Source organism: Neolamprologus brichardi, chromosome 9, assembly GCF_056152115.1.
Source record: "Neolamprologus brichardi isolate AB-2024 chromosome 9, ASM5615211v1, whole genome shotgun sequence".
NCBI lineage: Eukaryota > Metazoa > Chordata > Actinopteri > Cichliformes > Cichlidae > Neolamprologus > Neolamprologus brichardi.
Window position 1 is genome coordinate 21426058 of NC_142112.1, and position 22153 is coordinate 21448210.

The 22153-nt window shown below is 39.6% G+C and overlaps 1 long non-coding RNA gene across 1 annotated transcript; it reads left to right on the top strand.

Annotated features, from left to right (window-relative positions):
* The first annotated feature begins 3278 nt into the window (after positions 1 to 3278).
* LOC102781080 (uncharacterized) lies at positions 3279 to 6869 on the top strand. Its single transcript, XR_437046.2, has 3 exons — positions 3279 to 3384; positions 4348 to 4460; positions 4624 to 6869. It is a non-coding gene; the product is annotated as an uncharacterized LOC102781080 (long non-coding RNA).
* Positions 6870 to 22153: the final 15284 nt, after the last annotated feature.

Sequence of the window (22153 nt, forward strand, 5' to 3'; positions counted from 1 at the left end):
AGTTTCTGATGTGAAAAACAGGACGTGTCACACAATAATGTTTTTTTCTCTCTGTCACTAAAATGTCTAAAAATGTTCTTTTTCATCTTAATATATATATTTGTTTGTCCTAGTTAAAAAACACTGCAATAAAAAGTTTAAAGATTAGGAATGTTAATTACTAAATAACTATTAAATATTTTAACCTCCTAGGAAGGGCGTCCACATATGTGGACATCACATTTTGGGTTATTTAGACCAAAATACTTAATTTTGCTCTACAAGGGCCTGATGTCCACTTACGAGGACATTATACTGCTACTGTTCTATCAAAATTTTAAATGAATATCCTCATATGTGGCTCTTATTTTTCCTAAAAACAAAAATAAGGTAAAAAAAAAAAAAAAATCTGGTAATTCTTTGTTTTTACATTCATCGGGTCCCAATATGCCCAAATATCAAAGAGAAATTAAAAATGCATGCCGTGGAAGAGTTCAGGTCTTAGGAGGTTAAATGCATTTTTATTGTGTGCAATATTGTAAACTCCAAATGCACGTATATTTCTAACAGCTTATATTTGTGTGCTCCCTCAGAGCACACGAATATAAGAAAAGAAAATATCTCAATATTAGTTCACCTTGGTTTTTACAAGACACATCTGTTGCACAGTTTGTGTAGAGTAGTCAGTTTACAGTCAGGTGTTCTGGTCTCTTCTGCCATAATTTGTCAGTCAGTGAAGTTGAGAGAAAGTTCCCTTCTTTTCTCTTCTCGTCACTATCCTTTAATTAGCAATCGGTGTGGTGATAGAAATTTGATTTAAACTCAACTTCCTGTCTTTTATTAGGAACACAAAGAAACTTGGAACATGAGGCAGATGGAAGTGGCTTACGTCTCCTTGGTAGCACACTGAGATGAAACCAGGATAGCAGCCAAAAAAACAAACACACACACACACGCGCGCACGCACATACACTGACACGCAGCAACATTTGCACGCACGCACAAACACAGTCAATATTTCACCCCTTGCATCTGCCAATTACGAACTAGATTCGTTTGTGAAGAAAACATACACAAGTCTAAACTTAGCAGTGTTCCGTACACACACTGTGAGTCAGTAGTGCAAAACACAACGGCAGAAGACCCCCCCAGGTGAAATCCCAGAATATCGACTGGATGTATCAACTCTTTAGAGTCGTTAGGCTTTCTCCTTTTTTCTAAATCTTTTGTAAAAATCCGGTAAAAAAAAACCTTCACTCAGCTACTCTCCCTCTTTCAGCTGAAATAATCCTCTGTATGACAGCATATTCATTGTGCACGGGTGATAACAGTGCAGAGCCCATTGAGAAAACCTCCATATCTGATTCCCTATCTGGCAAACAGCTTGAGGGTGGCATGGCCTCGAGGCTTCTCTCTGTCCCTCTGTCTGAGTTAGGACACAATCTTTTGATCTGTGGAGGAAGGCTACCACATGCTAAGAAAAACTCACGCTACGCTAGGTGTACATTCCTTTCATGCTGGACCAGAGGGAAATTCGATAAGCACTGAATTGTGAGTCTCCATGCTACACCGACCCTGATGTGCTCACTATCCATGTCAGGCACTTCTCTCGGTCTTGTTTGCTACACCTTTAAGAATGCACTAGATTAGATGAAAAACTCCAGGCAGGAAATACATTGTTTGAGCTGACATGCCCTCTCCACTGCCTAAAAGCTGTTTGCTACCTTTGTTCTTTACCCATCTGCAGTTTTTCCACCCAGCAGTTCAAACTTTGCTGAATTCTTGTTTATATTAGAGGCTGCAATATCTTACCCCACTGTGAGAATACATTTGCAGGAAATAATCCAATCATGTTCCGTTTCTGGGGTACGTTTTATTGTTATCTTTTTTTTTTCTCCCTGGTATACAAAAGCGGTTGATTTTATTTTTTGTCCCTTCGAAGATGATGTCTGACTTTATTAAAATGATTTTATGAAACTCAGCTGGGAATGAGACACTGCTGAAACAGCTTATAGATAGCGCAATGTGCTGGATGTGATTGTAAAAGTTGCACAGTTAGGCGATCTGGTGAGGTGAGACACTGAAAGTGAATGCGGTGTGTGTGACGAGGACAGGGAAGAAGAGAGAATAATGAAGGACTGAAGGCGTGCAACATAGAGAAGGGGTCCAGACAAACTGCTTTCATTAATTCCATTTGTTTCTGTAAGAGGGTGTGATCGGGTGACCTTTGCAGGATCCAACCCAGCTCCATCATTTTTTCTCATTATGCAAGAGCCGATAAGATCCGGGCTGACACCTGTCTCCTCGAGGAGGGATTAAACAATAAATGAATTCGCTGGAACTTTGTAAACTTACTATCTGTGTCTTGGCCAGTGAGGAGTAAAACTAAACCACAGGATGGAAAATTCGCCGGGAAGCTAATAAGACTTCAAGGCATTTCACAAACCCATTAAAGCTGCCATTAGCTGTAATAGTCTGAGCAATAGCCCTGTTTGGTATTAAAAAAAGGTTCCACATTTACTCTGGTCTTGATTTTATCTATGGAGAGAGAGTCAGTGTACATATTCCTAAGAGTTTACTGAAATGCAGTCGAGCTGAACAGCCTGCTCTTATGGTTTAACAAAACATCTTTTTCCCTGATTGGTAGATCTTAAGAACAATGGAACTTGATAAATATGAGGAAAAATATGTCTGAGAAAAAATAAGCGCACGTTATTCTTTTCAAGTCTGAAGGCCGCTCTACCCCTTTAAAGAATATTTTTCAACCCACTTCATTAATTCAAGTAAGACAGTTAATTAGGCAATAGATTTTTATATTGGAGACTTTCATGCTGCTGCAGTGTGATGCTCAAAATTTCTGCTATCACTGGTGAATTTCAATCAGCTATACAGCACAGCCATTGCTTTATATACAGCGCATACAGAATCTTTACGGTCAAAGTCGAGCCAGCTCCATATACTGTTTCTCAGATATTGATACAAAGGCAAGAAATATCAGCGTGCATGATCCTTATGTCCGAAGAAAGTGTCACTGTGTTGCCACTACTGGCACCTTAATGATGCTTAATATGCAAATACAGTGGAACCCCGACTTAGGAATACCCCATTTAACGAAAAATTCAAGTTACAAAGGCACTTAACGGCAATATTTCTGCCCGTGGTACGGCAAAATGCCCGCGTAGCGAAATCTGCTGTCTCTGATTGGCTGAGCCCACAATGCCTTCCGAATCACATGACAACCCCCTTGGCTTTCATACTTGCGCTTCGCTGTTCCACTTGAACGACGTATTGTTGTTGCAGTTAGCAATTAGCCTATAGCCTATCATTCACTCAAAAGGCGCGATGGGTGCTTCGACTTACGAAAATCTTCGACTTACGAAAGACCCTCGGGAACGAATTTATTTCGTAAGTCGGGGTTCCACTGTAATAATGTGAACAATCAGGGTAACTTGAATATCAGCCAGTCAGATTATGGAAGTCTGTTTTAACAGTTTTGTAATGTTTACTACAAATACTTTTAGATGTCTGGATTTCAAACGCTTTTTTAAAGTCAACACAATTATTTTCAGGTCTCTTTTCACTCACCTCTCCTGTGAGATTAAGACTGCAGAACTCTTTAGGCAAAAATGAACAGCGAAATTTGCCTTCCCGAATTAAATAAGTCAGATTTTGATACTTAAATCGTTACTTTTGTTTTTTGCACAAACATTTTATGGAAACCACTGATTGTTTTTTGATAATGAACAGTATGACAGGCCTTTGTAAATTAGGGTTCACATTAAGTTTTATAACACTTACTTTAACCCAAAAGGCAAACTTAAATTATAAGTTATAGTTAAGTATAAGTATAAGTTAAGTTATAGTTAAGTATAAGTTAAGTTATAGTTTTGGTGCCTAAACATGCAGTTTTTTCAGGAGACTGTGGTTTGTGTCCACTGTGGCTTTGTTTTTATCGACTACATTAGCTGCAGATTGATTTTGGGCAGAAAAAGAGAACTACTTGGTTAGATTTAGGACAAGGTTGCAGCTCAGCTTTAAAAGTCTGCACCTACCTGTGCATTTAAATGTGATCCAAAGGTAAAGTTTGCACATTTCAGAAGTTGGGATATGTGTCTGAGTATTCCCAGAACCCTCTCCTATCTATACCTATAAGACACTATTGGCTTTGAGAAACCAACAAAGTGGCAGTATTTAACACCCCGGGGATGAGAATGGGCTGGCCATTCAATGTGCAGCTTCATACTAACTTCAAACTGTCAGACAGAAACTAAAAAGGTGTCTTTGACTACATTTTGTTTACTAGTTTTTTTCCCCCACCTGTGTGTTGTAGAACCAATTTCCTCTAAATTAAGTCTTTGTCTCTTTCAGCTGTGGCTTTGAATTAAAACTGTTGAGAGGAAGCTTCCTAACAGCTCTGTGGATCTCCCACCTTGTGAGGGGCAAGGAGGCCATGGCACAGCCCTCCAGCACCTGGGCACCAGGTTGAAATACATTAATTTTCACATAAAAGCCTAATAAGGGAGAGCAGCGGCAACGTCTGCACCCTGCCAGTATCTTTCATGTGACCAATTACTGACAGATCCCCAAAATCATATTCACCTTTTACCATCTTTAATTAGTTCTTTATCACTATTGCTTTTCCAGGATGTCGTCTCCAGGCTCAATTCATTCCTGTCAGCACGCTGTGAGATGACTGCATTATCAGGGGTTGATATCCCCCAACGATGCATGAGCATTTATGAGCCGTCTCACACACCGGATTCCAGGGGTTTCTGTCACCGCATGTTATCTCCACTCAGCGCTATCATTGTGGGCAGAAGTGCTGGAGATACTGTAGAGCTGAATGGGAGAGAAAAAACACACACAACTAAACAGGGACAAAGAAAAGTAAAGAAAAGCATTCACGTCTGTAAAAGTTATGCAAGCGATCACAATCGGAGACAGAAGGTTCGGTGAAATAAACTGAACTCAGTGGCATTTGTAAGCCAGGATTTCCCAGTATTGTAACTTTTAAGATTTACATTTAACAAAGTACTTGAAAGTGAGAAGATTCATAGCACTCATTTTGTAAATTGTTTATGGCACATCATTTAACACTCAGTGCAGCGTGTTTATTAGTGAGAATTCTTACAGCTGATGTGAATTTAAAGTGGGAACAAGAACATGCGATAGGTCTGACATGTGTTTAATTCTGCATTAACGTCTTCCTGGTGGAAGCAAACAGGCTTGCCATTAGACATTCATTATATTGATTTTGCAGCAGAGTTGAGTCTCGTAGGAAAATGAGGTTTCTCTCCCTTTTGTCTGTCAGCTAATTATTGAAAACAAGATTTGCTTCTGATTAAGGGAGCGGGTTGTTGTTGCTGCAGACACATTGACGTGCACAAAACACCTGAGGTTAGTGGAGGACAGTGGGTGGATATGGTTGGGGCAAGGTCTTTCCTCCTTAAGCCTATTAAAGAAACAGATGCCAGATCTTACAAGATTTGCTTATAACAAGGTGGATTAAATTGCACCATATGTCTGCATTACTTTCCAGCCATTTTAAGCAAATATTGTAGCTGTGTCTGCAATTCCAATTCAAAGCCACTGACAATGAAGATGTCTCTTTTTTTCTGGGCTTGTTATGCTAAGAGTGGGAACGGGGTGAGAATATGAACACTAGCTTTTTACCAAATGATCTTCAAATTCTGTTGGCGTTCAGAAAACAACACCAATTCAAAATGAATCACTGAAGACATGTTTTTATGTATTATGTGGATATCTTACTTTTCTAAAATCAGCCAACTTCCTTTAACCTGCCCAAATATAAATGTCATTCCTCTCCATCCACCTCACTCACGAGGGATGAACAAATGACCTTTTCAAGCTCCTTCCTGGAATCAGCTGTGCTGAGTGTCCCAACCAAAGGCTCCAAAAAGATTTTTAAAAATAAATAACTAATTAAGAAACCTCAAGAAAACTATAAGCATATATAGATGTGTAAATACTTGTGTATACTACTGTAAAAGTACTGACATAATGGCATCTCTAGCATTTTTTCCCGCACATCAAACTGCAAATAATATTGATTACTTTGAAGTTAATTGTATCAAAAGACCAGCTGTACTAAAGTCTCCAGTTTTGGTGAGTGATAATGTAGTATTTTTACATGTAAATGCTAAACATCTGTGTAGCTGTGATGTGTCCATACAGTCTACAGTACAACCAAGCTGGTTAGTGTTAGCTTAAACTTAGCTAACACTTCTAGCTAACACTTAGCTAACTCTAAAATGCTTCCTTTTGTCCAAATATGGTCATTTATGGCTTAAATTCTCAGATTTGGGCTTTAAAAAGTCCTGATGAGCTAATGGGCAATGTCACAGTGAACATATCCATCTTTCATATATAGTCTATAGCTGGAACGTTAAACCCATTTTACATTGTGCCCACTTTTATCTTAAGTGGACCGATCCAGTGAATTTCCTGTTTCCTGTAAAGATATTTAACTACACATTTAATCCCATTTAATATAGAAATAAGTCTTAATTCAAGAGTAAATCTCAGTTTTTAGCACACTATAAAAATGCTGCTGTATTAAATGCAGAACCCCCCCGAAAAAACAAAAACAGGCCAGATTCGGTCTTTGGCAGCCTGATTCTGGCACTCGGGCTTTGCGTTTCACACCCCCAAAATATAGTGTAGATTTTGCCTATGCAGGTTGTTCATGTCTACTCTGTGTAACAGCAGACTATCCATACAGAGGCTTCCCCATTTTGTTTCAGCCTGAGCTGTAAATGATAGATCAGTAATTGAGGGATTTGATTCTACTTTGCCCTGTGGAGGTTGTCTTCCCCTTTGACCCAAAACCATAAACGGCCTCCTGTCCCAGGAGGGAAAAAAGTAATTGCTCATTCTGTAGCTACAGCACAGCCTGACCAAGTCACTACTTAATAATTTACATGTCTTCGTGGTGGCTCTTTCCTATGAATCACACAGCGATATTGAAATGTAACAGAGGGGTTGAGAAATTCTGAACTCCCCTCTCTTCTCATCTGAGGCGTCACTAAGAAATGTGCACGATTGATTTTCTGTTTGTTTGTTTTTCGGGGCAGTAAAAGCTGCTAAAGTGTGTCAGACAAGAATCCACATTCGAGTTGCACGTTGCAGAGAGCGGTGGGATGATTATCCTGTGATGTAGTGAGGCTATAGGCTGGAGCCGCAGGTAGAACGGCAGAATGCACAATGTGGAGCTGCGGAGTAATTGATCTGCGTTGCTGTCTGTTGTGGGTTCGGGTGCAATATTTCTGGATCACACTGTTGTACAAACTCTTGATCAACATGCTGAATCATTACATGTAATTCTCCAGCTGAGCCATAAATCATACCGTGACGGCAGAAGGAGGTTGTGTTTTGTTTTGGGTTTTTCTCTCTTTTGTTTCTCTACTCCAGTTTTTAAATTTCACTCCTCGCCATCATCCTTTCTTCCTCATTGTTATTCAAGCGCATCTTTTTAAAAGAAAAGGTGGAAAAACATTGTCTGACTAAGTCAGACTTTTGACTTGCTACACATAACTTATTTTGAAAGCGTAAAAAACAGATCCTGGGTACAATATAGTTGCCAGACATCCCCACCCCCAAACGAGGGAAAATCAATAAAACTGATAATAAATTGTGTGGGCGGGCTTTGTCTTTCTTTGCCTTTCTGGGCATGGGTGAGGCATCCTGGCATGGCAGCCACCCTCTGTGGCTCTGTGGGAATATGAATAATGTATTTTTCATTTAGATTCACCCTCATCCTACAGTATGTTAGGGGCATTAAGAGATGGTGGGATGTACAAACACAGAGGTTAGAAATTAGATGATTCCACAGGGACTGTATAAAAATGCAGTGCATCTGTTGTTTTTATCGGGCTATTTTCTTCCTCTGGCATTAATTCAATCTGTGTGAAGGTGGGGATGATTTCAAATACAAGCAAATGTTCAGACACAGCGCCATTCAGGCAGTTAACGAGCAAGGCAACGCAAGGTAGAGAGAGGAGGTGAGCGTGAGAGACAATCCTCTCAGTGTTTATCAAAGTGGTCTAATCAGGTCAGTTACTCATCTCTGACGTCACGTAATCTCACACTTGTGCATCCCTACCGCAGACTGATGCCACTTTATGAGCCATTCCTCACTGATAATATTTACCCGGGTGCATTGTTAAATGCATTATATCATCCGGTGATATTAAATCACATGCAGCTCCATCATAAACTAAGTTTGTACCCTAACATCAGGGGAGATAGAATCCAAAAACAAAGTCTAAATTGTGGGGCGAGCGTCTGTGTGGATGAATACGATGGGACAGATAAGGAAACTGAGACTAAGCCAGATGTTGTATTCCTGGGTGTGTCTTTGGAGTCTTGGCTTGGTTTTTCCCGGTTGCTGAGCTAAGCTGTTCGAGCAAAGCATCGTGGGAACTGTCATCTCTGCTGAGCAGCAGATGAAATCAGGTGGTCAACGCAGGGGGAAAAAATGTGCTTTTAAACGCTAAAAACTTTTCTTCTCAAGAACAAAAATACCTCGAATAATGTGCAATAAACGCTCCATTTTCTTGGAACATTTAGACATTATTTTCTTCCCCTTTACCTTTTTTGTTTTGTTTTTTGCAGTCTTGGCAGATTTTTTTTTTTCTAAACTGAATTATGTAGCAATTTGCTGTGTCTTTGATGTGATAAATTTGAAGCCCTGCTGAAATGTACATAGACTTGAGGGTCTGTGAGAAACCATCAACACCGTCGTGCTGTTCGGCTGTAGCTCACCCCCTTCCCTGCTGAAAACAGAAAGATGAGAGTACTGTAGCTGTTGGGCTTTTCTGCATAAAAAGTGCTTCATTCAGAGTCCGGGGGCTTCCTGATCGGGGCCGATTATACCGCTGTGGCTAGAAAAATGATGACTATTCAGGAGTGGAGAAGGATGCTGACTGGTAGTAACCTCGGGAAAAGGACAGTGAAATGAAGGCTGGGATTCTGTGTGTGTGCGTGCGTGCAGTTTGATTAATTATAATGAGAGACTAAAATTAAGAACATTTATCTAGGATGATGTTTCCTCTGTGAAATGTGAAATACACATTACACATGTGCTCATTTTTTCCTTAGGTGCAACAGTGGACTTATTACAATCCCTTCTTTTTTGAGCTCTGAGGAGCTATCGCAAGGATGGGGGTCTGTTTTTTCTCCTTCTCTCGCTCTTTCATTCGATGTGGAAAAATGCATAAGGTTCTGTGGTGTTTGTGGATCAATAGCCTTGCTGTGTTGGTGAGTTCCTTGGTATGGGTGACACAGCTTTGCAGTTATTTGGAATTGAATTAGGGGGGCTGAGGAGGGAGGCAGAGATGATGAAGAGTATCAATCATTCTGTCTCTTGAGTGAAGTTATTTGTGGGTCGACAGAATCTGCAATAATGAAAGTTCACTTGTTCACCACTGAGGGTTTGTGGATAAATTTACTTTCCCCATGACATCAGACCTAGAACGAAGGGCGCGCACCCTCAGCAGAGGAAGCACTGTCAATAGAGTCCGAACGATTCTTTACAAGTGTTTGTCCTCATAGCAGAGTTTGTCATGACATAAGCCTCAGGGGTTTCTACTTGCCACGTTTTCCCTGGCCCAAACACAGATGGCTGTGTCGGTTCAATTTTATCGCCCCTTTTAACAGAAGTCTAGCTGCTATTATGACTTTCTCCTCATACCTAACTGATGTCTGACACTGTATCTACCCTTTTTTTTCTCACCCTGTTCACGATTGCTTTCACAACCTAAAACGCAGAAATAAAAGGCACAATTACTCCTCTGTTTTTCCTCCTCCCCCCTTCACACACAAATCCCTTTTACCCTCCTCTTCCCCTTTAATCTGCAGGAGAGTGATCGCCCCAGCGCTTCAGAAGCGATTTGATAACATTACAGTGGAACTGCCCTCTCTGCTGTCTCAGTATTAGGCAGCGTGGCTGCGATGGAGAATAGTTTAAGTGAGATTGATTGAACCCAGCTGGTTTGGATTCCTGGTGTTTCAGAGTCATTTGTGCCGGGATTGGCTCATAACCTGTCAATCAGATGGATGGATGGACAAGGAGGTGCAGCAGAGGGTGGGCCTGAGAATGTGGGAGAAGTTAACTCAAATGAGTGAGAGTGCCGAGTAAAAAATCAACCGAGTGTGTGGCTGATGCGGGTTGATTCTGTTTAACCAGTGTGCCAGCCATTATGTATGATTAAATATACCGTGGCTGATTTTGGGTTAGCTTCACTATGAGCTTGGCTTCACCTTATGTAAACATCTATTTAACACAGCCACATTAACATTAGCGCCTAATGGAATTGAGCATAAAATGTGTGACTGCATTTTAACACCCAGGCATTTTGCAACCCAAAACAATCAAACCACCAAAATAAAAGGCTGAACATGAAAAAGTGATGCAAGTTATGTAAAAAGCAGGGTATTTAATGCTATCAGGTGGAGAAACCATACAGCAGCGTCACTGCTCTTGTGTTAAAGGTCAAGAACTTTAATAGCCACATCATGGTGTGTATAAAATCTTTCTGGATAGTACAGTTAAGAACTCCAGAACAAAAGGGTGTGCTACTGTTTTCCAGTTCAATTTTAAGTTCAGTAATACTATTCATTTAGAGTCAACTCATATACATTAATTGGCCACTTTATTAGGCACACCTTGCTAGTACTGGGTTGGACCTCCTTAATTGTTCCTGGAAGCTGAAACCCTTCTCTAGGTTTTTGGTCCACATTGACTTGTCAGCATCACACATGTGCTGCATAACCCATGATGCCAATCTCCCATACCACCGCATCCTGAAGCTGCTGTACAGGATTAACATCTGATGACTGTGAGGCATTTGAGTATAGTTTTCATGTTCAAGAAAATAGTTGGAGACGATTTGAGCTTCAACTGTGGTCATAAAGGGAAGGTTGGTTGGTACTGCTGGGCCCAAAGTGTGATACGAAAACATCCCCCACACCACCAACAGACTGAACTGTTGATACAAGAATGATGGATCCATACTTTCTGAGGTTTTCCTGGCCCTACCAGTGTCACACCAGAAATCAATATTGATTGAACCAGACAACGTCCTTCAATCTTCATACCAATTGAAATTCTTCATAGAAGATTTGAAGCCTTAGTTTCACGTTCTTCACTGACAGAAGGGGCACTCGATGTGGTCTTCTGCTGCTAGATAAGGTCTCAATGTGCTGTGTATTCAGATTTTAGCCCAGAGTAACTGTCGCTCACTGCATATCAGTTTATGAAATACTATCGGTAACTATGCCACAGTCAAAGTTACTTTAATCACCTTTCGTCTTCATCGTGATGTTCGGTGTGAATTTCATCAGGTTATTATGACTATGTCTACATGCTTAAATACACCAGGTTGCTATCGTGTGATTGGTTGATTAATAATTATTTGCATCAACGAGCAGATGAACAAATGTACCTAACAAAGTGGCCAGTGTAGGTCTTAGTTTAGTGTGTTCTAAAATAAAAACCAATGAGTTTGCAGCTCTGGGTGCTTGTTGTTTTAGCTCATTAGCTAATAGCATTAATCCACGGATGAGCTTTCAGACTTTTACTTAACCAGAAAAATGAAGTGATCGCTCTCAATAAACCGGACTAGTTAAGTGGTCCGCTGTGAAACTGCTCTCTGTCTTGTCACATGATCTGTCTCTATGCGCTGTTTATGATCTGCATAGAGTCTGAAACCAAGAAACATTCATGTCCATCCATCCATTTTCTCAACCGCTTGTCCGGGCACAGGCACAATCAAAAGAGGTGTATCTGAGATCAAATGGGAGACCTTAATGAGGGTCGTGATTGATTTATGAAGTCTGACAATTTAAGTAAACCCTTAATAAAGCTCGTGAAATAGAAACACAACAGGCACTTTAAAGGTAGCAAGTAGCTGCAGCAAGCAAGAGAACGACATTGTGTGGATTTGTATCTGTGCAAATTCGGCCACAAATTGCAGAGGTGGATTTGTGCACTGCACAATATTTTCACACATATTATTGCCAGTAATTGCTCAGCCACCCAACTTTATTATTCCATAGAAAGAGGACCATCCAACACAACTGGCTGCTCTTCACGCAGGTAACACTCTTTACATAAGAGGTTACAGTAATGACACCATGGGTCCTCAGAACCGAAAGATTTGCATACTGATAGAGAACGCCATGCAGACATCCTGCCAATCTCCCTAATAACTAATAACTGGCTTAATTTGAATATCAAGAGAATATTGTGAGGGAGGGAATAGAAATTGCATTACACGATTTTCATCCTTATAGTTTCCACCATCCATGTGGCATTTAAATGAGAAATCAAAAGCGGAGTGATGCATTGGTTTTTCTTTATTATAACTGTGAGGACGTGACGCACTGGTGAATCACTTTACGTGGAGGAATTAAAACTCGAATAAATCGCTCTTTTCTATAAACTTGCACCATTTTGTATGTTTGTGTGGAAGCCAAAACATTTTTGTTGTTTTTTTGTTTTTTTTTTGTAATGAGCTCTCCAAAACATATTCCTTTCCCTAATTAGCGTAAGCTGATCAAGTAGCCTGTTGCAGGATTGCTGTGGCTTTACAGCGAACAAGCAGAGTATGAGCTGATAAATGAGGTGTCTGGCTGTCCGGGCTCCGGTGTTATCTTGGAGCTGCTATGTACAGCCGACTGCTGTGTAGGTGGTGAAAGCAGGTGACAAGAAGAGAGGGAGGAAAAGGAAGTAAGAAGGGGGTTCGGAGGGGAGAAAGGGAGTGACAGAGTGACAGACAGTAAGACACACAGAGGGTGGAGAAGACGAGAAAAAGCAAGGGTAGGGGTGGAAGCCTATGGGTGCCTGGTCTGTCAGGCATGTGATGTGCGATTGTGGCTTTTTTTTTTCTCTCTCCACTACAGAATATGGTGATATTGTATCTGTGATGGCACCACACCCCTGTCAGAGGGGAGCTCAGCTGGGTTTGAAGCTAATTAGGTGAACTTTGCTCCTTACCTCCGAGGTGAGGCGAGACCATGCGAACTCGCAGTGATAGGTAACGACAAGCAGCATCAGATAGACTTCACAGCCGATGCTTAGCTGAAGGTGGAGAGATGAAAAAAAACCCCAAAACCAAAAATAGTGAAAATCATTTCAATAAACATACCTCAGTGCGCTGATGAATAATAGATAAAGAACCATTTTACTCCGAGTTGAAGTATAGTTTCACTTCTTTCATCACAGGATGCATGGCTCTTTTTTTTAACCTCCATTTTGCAGGATTTTAATAAAGCATGGGCTACAAACTGCCATCTAATGCTTCAGCAATACAGTTTCACTCGGTATAAAAATATTCAGTGGATCTGGCACATTCACAGCATCGTCTGTGTCACTGTGCGGCTGTCAAATAGATTATAATTCATGAGCAAGGAGATGTTCTACATTTTGCCTACCCTTTACTTATCGCAAAATAGCATATTAAGAAGAATGAAATTTGCAGGAATCGTGTGAATGAGTTCTGGGTTCCAATTTAAATCATATTTATGTCTGACTAGGGTTGCCAATCATTTATTTTGTCTGTGATATGAGTTAAATGTGTGGTTTTAAATGTGTTGTCTTTCCGTAGAATGTGTAGTTTTCCCAAAAAACATGAAGGGCGACATTAAAGGTTCAGTAACCTTAATGTGCAACTGTAACATCTCCCTTATGTATACGTTTTTGCACTATATTCAGATATATTTTTCTATTTGCATGAAGTTTTAGAAGCGCTGACACTCTTATAGCATTCACACCCCCGAATAGCTGCATGTTCAGTCTTCGGAGATGACATTGTGAAAGCATTAAAAAACAAGAAACTATGTATAATCAGGGCTCAGCAGTCTCAGAGAACAAAAGGGTAAATTTAAGAGAATTTAAGCTTGGGAAATTGTCTAAAAGGAAGAGGCAAAGGAAAACTTTACACAATATAAGATGTCAAAACAGACATAATAATACTCCAGTAAGACATAAAAATTCTATGGAAAGCAAAGATGGATCACATGTATTTATTACATGCAATCATGTGGAAAAGAGGGTTTTCTCAGAACTCTGCAGCTCTGCTAAAAGGAGTTTTTTGTAGAACCACCTTTAGTAGCAAAAAGCTGAAGCAGCTGACATCTTTTCAACGTTATCAGTTCTCTCACATCTTTGTGGAGGACGTTTAGCCCACTTTTCTTTCATCGAGCTTTGCAGATATTTATTTATGTACAGGTCTCTTAACATTCTGTCACAGCATTTCCATAAAGTTGAGGTCTGGACTTTGGGCCATTACAACACCTGAATTATTTTCTTATCCAGCGATTCTGTTGGAGATTTGCTGCTGTGCTTGTGATCATGACCCAATTGAGTGTTTCTAGAGTACTTTGGTACTCAGAGGCATTCGTGGTGGACTCAATGGCTACATGATTCCCAGGTCCTGGGAGTGCAAAACAAGCCTAAATCATCACTCCTTCATCACCGTGCTCGACAGTTGGTATGAGGTGTTTGTGGCTTGGCTTGTGCAGATGCATCTTTAAAAACCTAATCCATCTTCCTGTTATTTCTAGAGAGAAGAGGCTTTCTCCTGCCATCCTTGCATGCAACCCACACTTGTTCAGCCGTCTTCTAATTATATGTTAACATTTAACATGCTATATATATATATATATATATATATATATATATATATATATATATATATATATATATATATATATATATATATATACATAGGTCTGTAGAGACTAAGATGTAGCATGAGCTCTTGGAAGATCGTGGCCTTTACCATATATCTAAATGCTCAAGGCCAGCAACCTGGCAAAACTTCTGTCACACTTGCTGATGATTCATCACTGAAGTGCATTTGATCAGCAAATGACTACTACTGTCCTTTTGATGCATGCTCAATCATCCAGGTAAGGAAATCCCAAAAAGTTGATTCTGTTCATCTGTAAGATGAACTTTTTTGGGGTACTACTATCCTCCACAAAATCCATTAGAAGAGTACGTTTCCACAGTCACACAAATACTGACATATGTTACAAGTGAAGGAACACAACAACATTTCAGGAACAATAAAAGTTTAAACTATTTTCCTGATTCTTTCAAACTGTCTTAATTTCTTTCTTACGTTCTGTCATTTCCAAAATGAAACAGACATAATGTTTAAAAACCTTTATGATCTGACATTGGGAACAAATATGTACTGAGGAAATGGAACTAGCCCGAGCAGAGACTCCAACCAACAGTGAAGTTTGAAGATGTAGAGAGAAGAGTTGTTTGCATGATTTCCACAGCCAACCATAAAAGGTAAAGGTATGAATCATCCAACTAAAGTTGATACCGATCAGGTACCACAAGGAGCAGATCACTGTAACTAAATACTAATAAAAGAAATCTGGCTACAGAAACAAGATCTGTTCCTAAAAAAAAGAAAGCTAATTTTAATTTCAGCTTGGACACAAGTTTTTCAGTCCATTTAAAATGACAAATGTTGAACTATAATCCCTAGAATATTGTCTAAATAATAATGAGACTACTCTAGGTCACAGTGATTGCAATTCTGCTTTCTTGGCTTGGCTCATTAGACCGTGTACTGTGTTTTTAAGGGAAGAACCTCAAAATCGTATACACAAAAATTACTTTCTTCTGTTTTCATAGCGGGTATGATTAAGACTCCAGAAAAACGGCACAGGAAGAAAGCTAAAACAAGGTTTGGGTGAAAGATTAGGTTGCAGCTTGTGCAGTCGTATCCAAGAGACCTGCAATAAATCATACCTTCCCAAAGGTTATAATGTTCAGTGTTTGTAAAACTGTTTTTTAGAGGTGTTGCTTGGTCATTTTTGAGTCTCTATTTTCGAGCCTTGTTGGTTTATAAAAAAAGCGGGGAGGTTTTAGTCAGTTACCCTTTTAATCTCTGATAAAATGATGGCTGGGGAAAAATAGGACTAGAAACGTGTTGCAATTCAATAGAAACATAAATTATATTCTTTGAAAATGACTATAAAATGATATTAACAGTTTCAGCAAAACGTGGATGGAACCCTCATTAGAGGAGAGCACATTTTACTGGACTGTTTTTATGACTCGGGGCTATTTTAGCTCAGTACTTTTACATACTGTCAGCTGCATGTACATAGTATGAATCTTTAAGAAATACTTCCTTTGTTCTTCTATCAAACCAGTTGTTTAGCACACAGACAATATAATATCTTATGATTTTCTCACTTGAGCATATGATTTTCATAAAACTTGCTTATTACTTCCGACGTCCTGTGTTGTGATTTACATGTAATGCTCATGTTATAAGATGACAAGTACAATGATTCAGTGGCCATTTGAACAGCTGTGATCAGTCCCTCACACGTTGCCAGTACACAGAAGGCTCAGCAGAGGTCATTGGGTCTACATCCACATGTACATCAGTGTTTTATAAACAGGGATTTTCTCATTTCCTGTCAACGCAACCATTGATTTGAAAATCATCTCCAACTGCATAAAAAAAAGTCAAGAGCATGCCAGCTTTACGCTACATACGTGTGGACAGGGTCTATAGGCTTCCTAGATTAAGGTGCTTCACAGTAAAGGACCTGCTGACCGAGTGATGGTAACTTAATAAAATTAATGAACTCAGTAAAAATGAAAAAGAAGGTGTTTGTGCAAATCTAAAGTAATTTATTTCACAAATTATCACCAGCACTGACAGTATACTAAGTACTGGCAGATGGTAAAGCGTACACAGCTCTTTTTTTTTAAGCTATAGCGCCTATTCCCTTTTTTAAACCAGGTTTTATCCACCTTTTCACTATATACTCTTAAGCCAAAATCTGTAAACCTTGGAAATCCTCAGTAAACTCTAGAGAAAGGCATATTTGCAATAGACTAAACATGGCTGAGCCGGCTCATTATGTTGTGTAGCTCTGTGAGGCAAACCCTGATACTTAAAGGTTCTTGAGTGCATTCAACCATTTGAATCAGCGTGGTTTAAGAAGCACTTACTTTGTAAGCAACACTGTGACATAATAATAACTACAGTGTGCAATTTTATTGTCTATGAAGAAGGAAAATATGTACGCAAGGAATATTTTAGAGACTGTTTACGTCACGTCTATGATGTGTTTTCTTTTTATATTTCTATATTGAGCGAACTCCTCGAGTGTCTGCCAGATTATGTGCCAGTTATTAGAGATGGCACGTGAGGGAGATAAATGAAAAAGAAGCTGTAAGAAGCACATGAAAGTGGCCGAAGAGAGCAAAACATGGATGGCTGTTGCTAGGTAATAATGATATGTTGAAAGGTGAAAATGAGGAAAAGGTGAGAAGAATTGGAGGAATGAAAAGAAGAGGTAGGAGAGCTGAAAGCAAGGGGATTTGAGGCAACAGTGTCTTCTACCAACAGCACTTGTACAAGCTAAACATCAGAGAAGTCAATAATCAAATACAGGTAATTGAGTGCAGTGTAAACTAGTCAGTGCTCCTCGAGAGGTTCTTTGTGTTTGAGGAGACCCACTGACCTCTTTTCCTCTCTCCTGTCCCTCCGGTGTGTGTGCGTGTGTGTGTGTGTGTTTTGAAGTGTGATGCAGAGGGCTGGCAAAAGTCTGAGATGCACTTAAGGAAAGAGTGAGCGAGGCGATTCACGGGCACGCCTGATGCAAGTAGAGGGGCTTGGGGGAGGTGGGGATGAACTTGCAGATGGGCTTGGCAGGGAGCGTGTGCGAGCAGTGGGAGAGCTGAAGCACGACTCCAGTGATCCTCAAAGGTAGAGGAGCCACTCGCTAGCTGAAATATCAGCATCCAATGTGCAAACTTAAGTGAGCAAGCGATATGATATATCAGCCTGCCATTGTGTGAAAGTGTAGGTGCATTTGGTCACGCAGCAGTTGAAGGACTAAAATACTGTCTGAAACAGGTTGAGTATATAAATGCCTAAAACACCTCAATCATATTCATTTGTGCTGGTTAATTAAATACAATTTAATGTGTTAGCTAGTGGGCTCAGATCGGCTATAACTAGGTTGTTTTTTGACCTTTAAACAGAACAAACTAGCAAATCAGTTTGTTGTGTTGATATTCATTTGATAATACTGTGTTTACTAAGGGTAAACCATGTTTAGGACTATATTTTGTACAAAGTAGATAACAGAGGGAGATCCAAGTGCTTTTCATCCTGTATCAAGTTACAATTACTCACACTGCTCTCCCCTATATAAGTTAAGTTAATAAGTTAAAAGTATCAATAGTGATATTGGCAATACCGGGTCTGTTTACTTATAAGATTTTTCCTATAGCACAGTACTAGCTTCAAGGCAATAGATTGAAAAACTACAAATGAGAGCAAAGTGTAACATTTATTGACCTATGAGGGAGTGGTAAATTAGAGGGTTACCTAGGCAACGGGAGCCTGGACCGCAGCTAGCAGGTTGCTTTAAATGCGGTTGGAGGGTTATTTAAATTTACAAGGCAACTGTTGTTTTACTGTGTGCCCATGCACTTGCATTAGCATTTGCTTTAACTTTAGACTTTTACATATTTGGTGCTGTCCAGTAGGGGTGAGCAATATATCCTCCAAATTATCCCACGGTTTACAGTATAGACAATATTTTGATGATATAGAAAACAAAATACTGTTTTATCTATGATTACTGTTTGCAGACAAAATGCTAATAAAATGACAGACATTTGCCATCTTTCATGACAGACTGCTTAATTTGAAGTGTGAATATTTTGCCAAAAGGTAACAGCAGCAGCAACAGCTTTAAAGGGCAACAGTAGTGACAGAGTCTTGTATCCAGTGACACAGCATAAACGCAAGCACGAAAGTAGCATAGGTAGTGTCTTTCCAGGAAATTTATAAAGCTATAACTGTCTAATAATTTAGTTTAACATACTAACTTGACCTTAGCCTGCATTAAAAGAAACATTTTACGTGAGACAGCTAAGTTAGGGCAACTTAGGGCAAGTTAGAGAAACTAAACATAGCTGTATTGTGTATTGTGACAATAAACAAGTTGTCCTATCTTAGCTGTCTTAAGTAAACCGTGCTGAGTTTTATGGTCATTTGTTTGCTAAACTTTTTTAAGTACTGTTAACTTATTAGAGTTCAGAGTAACTGGGATGTTGTAACAAGGGTTAAGCAAGGGTTGCTTGTTTCTCCTCCTTGCATGCCTCCATAGCCTGACTGTTCTCCAACGGTGTGTTTTTGTCTCAAGTGGTGATACAAGTTTGCAAATTCCACCTTTAGCGGGATTGTTTTGCATATTTTGCAAAGCATTGTGTTTTGTTGGAGGATGTTGAAGTAGCTCCTTTTATACAAAATCTTGATTGACTCGAGACTCTGGCAGTCAGATCTGTCTGAGCTTGTCTGATTGGTGTGTGCGTGAACCCATGGGAATTCTGTAGTAGTGATAGCATGAAATCACTCATTTTTACGACAACATTAAAATTATACTATGGCATGGGCACCAGTTTGGCTCGATGCGTTGACCAACGACCACGTGCCGTGCGGCTGGGGCTAGCCAGTCCAGGTTCGAGTCCAGCCCGCGGCCCTTTACCTCATATCTTCCCCTTTCTCTCTGCCTCCACTTTCCTGTCCTTTCTTCACCGTGTCTATCAAATAAAGCTGAAAAAGGCCAAAAAAAATTATAATATGGCACCACCGTACTGTCAAACAACACTGATAATTTGATACTTTAAAAAGACTGTACATATAAGTAGAGATGGACCGATCCAATATTACGTATTGGTATTGGTCGATACTGACCTAAATTACTGGATCGGATATCGGAGAGAAATAAAAAATGTAATCCGATCCAGTAAATATCAAAAAAGCACCTCACAAAACTTGCGACATGGCGTAACTCGGTTCATAACCGTAGCACATCGGAGCAGTATGCATCACGTGATAGAGCGGCTGTGGTGTGAGGGACCTGTCAGAGGTCTGGTTGAGCATTCAGAGCCTCGCTACCAAACCAGCATTTCAAGCATTCAGAGCCTCTCTACCAAACCAGCATTTCATCTCCGAGAAGGTTATCCCAGAGAGAAGTAAAGCAAGTGTGTAAGTTCATCTCTGAATGTCTGTAAAGCATTCCCACATTAAGCTTAACAACCGATATATGCAGCGACTGCTTCTCTCTCCTGCTGCTACTTCAATTGTGAAACTGATTAATGATCAGCTGATCGAGCTTTTCTGTCGAGGCTTTTCTGTTAAGCTTGATAAGCTGTTGTTAGAATTTATTTACTTTCTACACCAGGATCCTTTTCTAAGTAGCTGGTAACTGTGCAGGGGCGGATCTAGCAAAGTTTAGCCAGGGGGGCCGATAGGGCATGAACAGGGAAAAGGCAAAGACATACTTTTCATTTTTATTCTCATTTAAAATGTCTAGCTTTTAATAAATAATTATCTGAATCTTACACCCAAAGATTTCATCTGATGTAAAATGTATAGAAGTCCATTAATGTATATAGTAACTATTAAATCTAATATACCCTAGTAAGCTATAGGACTTTTTCCTTTGGGAAGGTACCATCTGTGCAGTCTGCAATTCTGTTGAAGAAAGATGTTGAATCTATTTAAATATTGTAGAAAAATAATTGATTTCTGTGCATTTTTTTTCACAATGCATCAAATTAAAGTTGATTATGTCGATGAAGCATCATGAGGTGGGGGGTGGTTCCCTTTTTTTTTCTTTTTTTTTTCTGGGAGTTTGAAACCGTATTAGTTTGGTTGCTTACTCTTTAAAATACCAGAATAGGGAGGATGGAGCAGGTTTAAGTTTATTAGATTGATCAGTATTGCTGAACTATGAAATATTTTGGGTGCAGTGTATTTTTTGCATACAGGTATAACAGAATAGCTTTAGTGTTGTTGTTTATTTAAACTTGAGTTTGAACTTATACAAAATGCAGCAAGATATAAAAAAAAAACTGTTTTATTGATTAAAAAACACTATATCGGATTCATATCGGTATCGGCCGATATCCAAATTTATGATATCGGTATCGAACATAAAAAAGTGGTATCGTGCCATCTCTATATATAAGATGGTAATAGCCTTCAGTTATTGCCACAATTTTTAGCGTGGATCTCAGTGTGTGTATTACATCCTGTTTTATTTTGATAGTCCCTCATCTTGTGTACATTATTTTCTATTTTGCTTCCCCTGTCTCATTTAGCTTTTCTTTAACTGTGTGCCCCGGGTGTCTACACTTTGCACCTGTATTTAAACCCTTTGTTTGTGTGTATTCTTTGTCACATTGTCCCTCATGACTCCTGCTATGTACCCCTCTACTCTTTGGTCTCCCCGTGTTCTGCTCTAATCTTGCTCTGTGTTTATTTTGTTATCTTTTGCAAGTTACCTGCAAAAAAAGTGAAAGTGATTTCACATCCTGCCTCCTGAGTTGTGCATATTGGGTCCAAAACCTGCCTGCAGCACAGCATTACATGACACATTCTTTCTATTAGTCAGCAGTGACGACTTGTGGTGTGCAGTAAGTGCAAATAGATGTCTATTGGGGGAAAAAAGTCTACTACTCAAATTATATATGACATCCCTGAACACCTTCTTAATCAGTTTACAGTATTAACAGCTGTTTTCACATCTGATTTCGTCAAACACTTTGTTTATTTTGTACATGATGGTGCCATTTAGAATAGACAATAAAGCAGGGTGATGCTTTAGATTTAGTTTATCAATCAACTAAACTGATTAATAAGCCCCAGTTTGTGAGTCAGATCCACCGCTTGCACCATGGAAACCAGTGGATGATGTCATCTTTTATATACATCTTATGGATCATAGAATTGCTTGGAGTAATTCTATAATATTTGAAACTACTGTTTTGCTGTCAGTTTTCACCTTCATGATGGTTTATGTGCATCAAAATGACTGCAAACTCCTTTCTTCACAGTACACATCAGTGTAGACAAGTGGAAATTTTATGCTCTGACATGGGTAGCCTTCCTCCGTGGCATCCAAAATCACGTAAACATCCCTGCCATATTCTTTGTAATGTAAATGACAGCTGTCCTACTTCTTGCTCTGAAGAATTCAAGTGCTAGGGGCATGGCCCCATCTTCTCTACTAGTAATAAAATAAGACAGCGAGGGCATGCTTGGCACAATGGCTCCTTTGTGTTCAAGCAAACAAAAAGCACAAA